Here is an 8,568-nt window from a genome sequence, read left to right on the forward strand (position 1 = left end):
TACCTTCAGAAAATTAATTTGTGACTGAAGTTCCAGATGCTAACGAACCATTCTGCTATACTTCAAGACAGTAAGAATATGGCTTATCCCATCTTGTGTTTAACATTTGAAGTATTTTGTCATTTAATTTTATTTATGTGAAGAACTGAGGCTCAGAATAAAACCATTTCTGAAAAATTGGAATAGTTGGATCCAAAATGGATTCAGCAAATAGACTGCATTCTTTAAACAGGGAGAAGAGAGGGAAGAGAAGTGCTGATTCATTAAATACCCAAGTGTTTTAGGGGGAAAGTTTTATGTTTTGAATGGGGCAAAGAGAATAAGAGACAGTCTTTAAGCTATTGTTGATACTTATGGAAATAAGTATCAAACTTGCATACATATGAAAAAACAGTCACTAAATTAGCTCATAGTGAAAGTAGGCCACAGAAAATGAATATATAATTTAAGTCACAGTAGACTATAATGGAGGATAGATGGAATTTCCAAAAGCATTTAACACTACTTGATTATGCTCACTTATCAATAACAAAAACTTACTGTCTCTGATAAAAATCAAGCTGTTCATCGCTTAAATCTTCCAAAACACTCATCCTTAAATGCCATAACTGCAACTAATTCTGACACTTTGCTTTAAAATGCAGACCACACACCTGGAAAGAAAATTATCTTTCTTATCATTATTTAATTTTTTTGTGAATATGCTTCTTGATGACAGTGAAAAGGTATCTTTGATATCATATCTGCAAGCAGTAAACTGAAAATATAGGTCTACATTAGTGATCTATTTCCAAAAGTAGGAAGGATAGAGTGAAATCTGATTGCGTTATTTGCAAATCTGTAATTGTTGCCTTATTGTTGAAATATGGAACAGAAAACCCAGGAGACTGGGTTGAACATTTGGATTTGAGACATTCCTGTGAACTTGAGAAAACCAGCTACTAGTGCAAGCAAATGGTAAAATCTTAGGTAATTTTTAATTCCTTTAAAATCATTTGCAACCGCATAGTTAAAGGAGAATCAATGTTCTTTCTCTTGGGTTATTGCAGAAGAACTTTCAGTTGTAGAAGCATGGAAGCATCCTGACACAGTGTTGCCCTGGGAGATACACAAAGGTCTTTTGTATAACTTTTTTTTTTTTTTTTTTTTTTGAGTTAGCTACTTGTCATAGAGTAACTTCCTTTGATATCATCCAAAACCCTGCCCTGGATCTGTTTTTTGTAACAGAAGTCCCCTTTCAGAGTCACCAAGCCCAACACGTGGTTTTGCAGTGGGTCGGCTAGCCCAGGCCTTGGGGTTAGACAATCTGCCCATTACCCAAACAGGATTCCTACCCCAGAAACTTTCCAGGCTCACTGCTTTCCTCAGGCAGGTTGTCTTTAATGGAGAGTGAAAAGGAGGAGGTCACATCCTGTTCCAAGAGGGAAAAGGAATCTTGTATAGTATGCTATTTTTCATAGCAAAAAGCCCCCATCATCTGGCTTGTGCAAGCTGCTTAGATAGTACAAATTAGTCCAGACCTCTTATCTTAGCTGATATAACCAAAGTAGATGTAGACATATCAGTAGCTCCTCCAAAAGAAACAGCAAAATATTCTGAAAGCATAAATATTGTTTGAATAGCACTCCATTTCATTGTCTTTATATTTGTCCTGTCTCAACATACTAAACTATGCTACTACAGGTTCTTGTAAACTTTATTTCTTCCACTTTATTGTACAATAATGAGATTTATCAGATACGTGACTTTAAACTATTCTATGTGCCATTATTTCAAAGGTGGATCAATGCAAACTAAATTTTAAATAATGAGTGTACTATTAGCTATACTTGTCTTATTTGGAAACAGAATGGATGGAATTGAGTGGCTTGTACCTTGCACTGCAATCCTACCTTTTATTTTTTTTCTTATTTTTTAAAGTAGAAATTATATTTACTCCCTAGAATGAATCTATATACTGTTGTCTTAGGTTACAATGTGAGATGTAACCAAAAGTATGTGTTCTGTCACTGTCTGTTAAAACCAGACAGTGCTTTATCTCTTCAACAACCCATCCTCCCTCCAGGAGATACCTGCTGTTAATGGGCCATGGAGTGTCACTGCATGGCTGATAAAATTCCATCATCCATTGTGAGATGCTCCACCCAGGGGGAGGAGCCAAGCATTCCTACCTGGAGATAATCTGAGATTTGGAAAACCAGAAACTGCCTTTTCTACTGCATTCCCAGAGGAGCAGCTTTCTTCTCCACGGGATTCCCGGAGGAAGACCAGGCCCATCTACACCACCACTGGATCTTCAGAGGAAAACTCCACCCTTCTACAGGATCACTGCTCCAACAGAACCAGACCTGTCACTGCAGGAGGGCTGCAGCCACCATTTAATGGGACTGCTACCAACACCCTGACCCACAGGGTGTCAGGTCGTATTCTGACTCTGTCAGTGGTTTTGTACTACTGCATTTATTTAAACTTTCCTATTAAATTGTAGTTCTGACTTGCAGTCTCTCACTGGTTTCCTTTCAAGCTAGTGCAGCTGATCTTTCAGGACAGTATTTTTAAATGCAGCTTGCACTGGTCTAATGCTTACCTGACTAGAGCTAAAACCAGCCAGTAGCACTGATTAAATCAGAATTGAATTAGACTAGTGACAACCAATTTTGATAATTCTGGCTTCAGCATGAAGTATTTTATAACTGAATTGTCATGTAAGTACTATGTTTAATTTTTGAGTTCAGCAGAAATCAAGAACCATAGAAAGAGAGAGATTGCAAACAAAATGGAAAAATATGTGAATAGTGATTAAGAAATAAGTGATTTCTCAAAGCAAGTTCATAACACAGAAAATTAATTCTGTTTTTTTTTTAATACCTTGCTGTTCTCCTTTCAGGAACAGTTATACCCCACCTAGAGATTTTATTTGTGGATATTCCACAATTATGTTATATATTTTAACTGAAGACTCACTTCACATATCAGAATAAGAGAACTGCAAAGTACAATCTTTAAGCCAACTGGAAAGTGAGCTTCAATTTCATCCATTCAGGCTTGGATGAAATGAAGTGCATAAGACAGACACCCTCACATTTTGCAAATCCAGATTAAGTATGTTAGTTTGATCAAAATAATTATCACTTTGAACTTATATCCCCAATCAAGCCTGAACAGAATCTCTGCTGAGGACAAAGTTAGTCAGGTAATCAGTGGGAAAAGAGGGAAAGGGAGGAAAGGATGGCTGACTGGAGAGGCCATATGGAAAAACTTCTCTTCCTTTGGCATAAATATAACTGTTACCAGGAACTAGCCTGGCCAGAGCAAAGCAAAGCCTTTTTCCCCACACTGGCTGCACAATGCTGCAGGAAGTTTACAAGGAAGAAGGAGGCAAGAGCTTACCCTTTGCTGCTCTTTCTGCAGTTGCAGTTTTCCTGCCCTGTCATTCATCTGAAGCTGAATGTTTTACTGGTGCAGGAAACCATGGCCTCAGGTTTTTCTCAGATGCTTCTCAGAGTCCTATTGTGGTCCACTTCTCAGAGTCCTATTGTGGTCCAAGGACCCATTCATCAGAGAGCTACCCCAAAGTCTTCTCTTAGCTTGTCATAACTACTATGCTGAAACTCTCCAACTACCACAACACTCATGTTAACAAGGTTCTATCTCCCCTGTTCACCCCATGAAACACTCAGATCTTGGAAGTTTCTGAGGTTATGACCTCTTCATGTTTAGCATAGAATCATGGAATTGTTTGGGTTCCAACCAGCTCTCAGGAGCAGGGGCACCTTCCACTAGATCAGATTGCTCAGATCAGAGCCCCATCCAACCTGGCCTTGAACACATCCAGGGATGGGACAACCACAATTTCTGTGGACAAGCTGTTTCAGTACTTCACCATCCCCACAAAGAAGAATTTCTTCCTAATATTTAATATAAACCTGCCTTCTTTCAGCCTAAATAATGCAGTACTTTGGGATTCAAGCCAATGGTCAAGCACCATGGACCCTGCTGTACACATCACTGTTACCCTGAGCTGAGGAGAGTGTCCAGGAAGGGTCAGTGGAACTGGAGAAGGGTCTTGAGCACAAGTCTGAGGATGAGAGGCTGAGGGACCTGGGAGTGTTTAGCCTGGAGAAAATGAGACACAGGGGGATCTCATTGCTCTCTACAACTATCCAAAAGGTGAGGGTTAGCCCCTTCTCCCAAGTAAGAAGTGACAGTCCAAGGAAACAAATGGTTAGAGTCAAAGGGTGCCAGTCATGACCTGTTACAGCCTACCTTGCCAGCTATTCAGGATATCATCTTTTCCATGATCCTTCTGGGTCCCTTCTAACTCAGAACATTCTGTGAATCTGTGACTACCTGCCCTTGTGAAAAGTGCCTGTCCAGCTCCCCTTCAAGTACTGAGCTGCCCTGTCCAGAGCTACTGAAAATACTAAATACTACTAACTAAATAATTAAATAATGTGCATTACTTCTACTTAAACAACCAAAAATCCTTTAGAAAAACATTATCTCAAAGAAGAAGCTATAAATATGTTCACTGACCCCTGAAATCTCCAACCCAGCTATTGATAGACAGTGGGTGGAAAATTGAGCACAGTCTGTTCCTCAGGTGCAAAGAAGCCTGTAGTTAAGTTCCTAAGAAACCAGGGAGGGAAACGGATAGAGGAGGCCACACCTGGCAAGAGGAATTGCACCTGCACAGGAGGAGAATCATATGTGAGAGAAAACTGGCCTCTGGTGAAAAATATATCTAGACAACAGCCCAAAAAAAGAATGGCTGTATATTAATGCCATGCTACTCCTTGTAGTTCATGAGTGCCTGACTTTCTCCTGAAGCTTTCTTCTTTGTTCTCACCTGGCTTCTAAAAGAGCAAGGTGAGTCCTGAACAGGGGCAGAAAACCAGCCTGACTTTACTCTTTAATGCACAAAGCAGGTGCTCCAGGGTGCTGCCTGTTCCAAATTCAGCATCTCGTTTGTTATAAACTAACAAAAAACTCCCCTGGGCATGCTGGACCCAAATAATTCCTTAAAACACTAAATGAATCACGACAGCTTAGTAGATAAAATAGTGTTTTTACTTAAGGTAAAGAGATGAAAATGGTTTGACATTTAGTCTCACGTGACCTTTATCAAGGACTGTACAGAGCATACAGGTTTTGCCTTGATAACTCACTGTAGCTGGAAGCATTTGACTTTGATAAAGGTCACTCAGGTCCGAAATGTTGGATCATTTTCTGTTACCCTTATCTGAAAGAAAAAAAGGCATTCTTCTCAATACAATAGTCCTCATTTTTAGGTGTTTTTTTTTAATTAAAAGAAATAAAATACATTTTTTAAGTAATTTAGTTCCAGGAGGAATATTTTATTCCTTTATCCAGCACAGTCTTCTTTTGCGCTTTTATTTCTGCGAAACTCTCTTCTCTGATCAAATATTACTGGCTTCTGATTGGGGTGGATCTTGTGAATTGAGGTCCACTGATGAGAATAAACAGCAACAAATGGTGAAGTAGAGTACGGACATCGTGGTTCTTTTTGTTTGTTTGTTTTTTAAACAACTCATTTAACTAAATAGCAATGGGCAAAGTTTATGAATATAGTCACCCTGTAGTTAAGATAATTGGGCCCACGTGTAACATTCTTCTTTTCTTCTGGAAGAACATAACACTGCATGAAGACAGCATGGCAGGAAAGACATAAGGAAGATGCTGAAGCATGTACTTGAAGCCTCAATAATTTTCAATGTTGCTCTCCAAAGAGCTTCTCATCATTCTGCCTGTGAAACCTGTATTTTCAAGCTTATGTTGAGATTTGCATTTTCAATATGTAAACTACACACACTCTAACAACTGCTGCTAATTGCTCCCCCTTCAGTGTTGGCCCAGGCAGGCCACCTTGAATCAATTACATGGGCAAAGAAAGAGTTTATTGTCTACAGAAATAAATCCTTTCTGAAAATAATTTCTTTCTAGAACTGCCTAGAATTGAACATTCTTCCCTTCAAAGCTCATCTCAAGAGCAACTTACACGGAGTTTTGCTTACGTAAGTTGCTGTGTCATAGGAGAAATATTGACTGGGAGACAGGACTGCACCCAGAGTCTGTTGTGACTGATGAAAGGTAAGTAAAAGAATTCAGACTTCCTCTTCAATCTCAGTCCTGTCCTTAGAACAAACTGTGGCAAAAAGGAGAGATAACAATATAAAGGGGTCAGTTTTCCCTTGTAATAGCGGCTAAAGGAAAGAGGAAGAGAGGCAGGTGGGTTGTGACTATACATGAGATGTCATGGATGGGTCAGCACTGCCAACTTAGAGCAAAATCCTGCTATTGGTAGAGGAGGAAGAAAGTAGGAAACAGGACACAGCCTGTGTCATTCCTAACTTGTTGTGTCATTGGTAGTGTTTACAGATCAGTTCTTGATGTAGCCCACAATGACTCATTTTAGAAGCTCTGCAGAAGTTTTGTATCTGGTATTATATCCATAATCATATCCTCCCACCTATTAACAATATACATATAAAAACAAACCTTTACTTATGTCTACTTTTATGGATGCTTTCTTCACTGGCCTCCTTCGATAGCATCCTCTTAAATAAAAATATTCCTACTAGGACTGTGATCTGTATTTGGCTGTGGTGGGTTCAATGAGCCACTACTGGAGACAGAGAATCAGTCTGAAGGTAGCTCCACAGGTGAACCAGCACCAACAAAAGAAAGTATTTTGGCCTTCAAATTTTTTAGGTGGAAGCACATCCTTGGACAAAACCCAGAAAAATCTGCAGGAGACTTCCTACCAAAGGCATCTGGATATAAGTTCAAATTACTTCAAATATCATAGATCTCTTTTTGTCAAGAGATTCTGGACAATTCTAGGTCAAACCCCACTGTGCCCCAACCCATCCCACATCCCACACCTTCCTTCCCCCAGTAATAATGGAAGGGTAATCTGCTACATCCTCATTTTTAGGAATATCATATCCATAAAATGGCTACTTCAGATAAAACAGCTTTGAGACCAATTTGTTAGGAGTTGCTTGGAAGCGAGTCTCAGCTCTACTAATATAATTGCTGTAATTTCCAGGAGAAAAATATGATCTTTGGAAAGAGAAGAATCTAATATAGGTGGTTTTGTTTGTGGACAAGATTCAATTAAATGTGAAGTTATGGTGCCTTCAGCCATCTTGTATACTACACATGAAAGCTCACTCTGTTTTTACGAAGCTTAAACTTTCAAACTTACACATGTAAAATTGTGGTCAGCTCCAGAAATAGCATGTATAAGAATGCTTTTAACTCAGGTTGTTTTGTTTCCTAGAAAGAGCCTCATTTGACCGCACTTACATTAATTATATGAAGGTTGTATTTTTGACCAAAAAATGTGTATTGCATTATATATGTTTAGAAGAAATACATTAAATGGAATTTTTTTATTATTATTATTATTATTTTTATTATTATTATGCCAAAAATATTTGGACTCATTCACCTTTGCAGGCACTTTTCTCTACATCTTCCTATGAGACTTTTGAAATTCTGACATATTCTCTCTGACATACCTTTTATATTGTCAGAGATTGAAATAGTTCATACCTCAAACATTGATATGAAGTTTTGCTCATTATAACACAAACTGTATAAAGAAGCTCCAACCAAAGAAGCCTCCCTGAAGGTACCTGACTGGGACTTTGGACTGAAAGTCAGACTGCTGACATTAGAGGGAAAACCCATTCTCCAGCCAGCTGAAACAAAGTCCACAAGGAAAAGAAGGTGAGCAAACTCGGTCACCGTGCTAAGAACCATCTCTGTGTCCCCTCGGGGTGGGGGAGGCCGTAGCCCACAGACCCCTCTGCTGGGAGCAGCTCTGACAGATTTGACCCCAACCGAGGTGGGGGGAGGAAGTTTGGGGGTGTTGGAGCCTCTGCTCAGGGGCAGGGAACCCATCCTCCCTTACACAGCCTGGCTGTGCAACCCCCAAAGGGACATTCCTGTGAGAGTGGGGCGTGCCTTAATCCATCAAAGGTCCCCAAAGTGCCCCCAGAGTCATTCCTGAGGCCTGGCACCACGGGACTGCGGGTGATGCCACCAACCCAGAGTCTGCTGTAAGGGACAAGGGCAAACTCCCCCCACCAGGGAGGTTCCTGGCTTTTCCCACCTGGCCTGAGCATGTGTTAACCCATCAGATTCTGTGCTTTTTGGGGGGACCTTCACCACCAAGAAGACTAGCTGGAGAGGAACAAGGGAGCATCGTTGGGATCCATGGAGCCATGACATTTCCTTATTGTGTCCCTGTTACTCTTTCTGTCCCCCCCACCTATTTTCTATTTCTTTCTCTCTCCCATATTTACTATCAAATAAAACCCATGCTGTTGTCACTGGAAAAGGGTCTTGTTTGCACCTTAACTTGGGCAGAGGCATTTCTAAGAACCTTAGTAATTTAATCTTGACATATATCTAGAGTTAAATTTGAGTTCTACATAGTCTTGTCATTACTGACCCTACTGACTCTTACACCCATCAAATGGCTTCATTTTGCATCTCTGAAATTGTTCAGGGAAAGAGAAATTCACTTCAGAAGTG

Source organism: Serinus canaria, chromosome 4, assembly GCF_022539315.1.
Source record: "Serinus canaria isolate serCan28SL12 chromosome 4, serCan2020, whole genome shotgun sequence".
Taxonomy (NCBI): Eukaryota; Metazoa; Chordata; class Aves; order Passeriformes; family Fringillidae; genus Serinus; species Serinus canaria.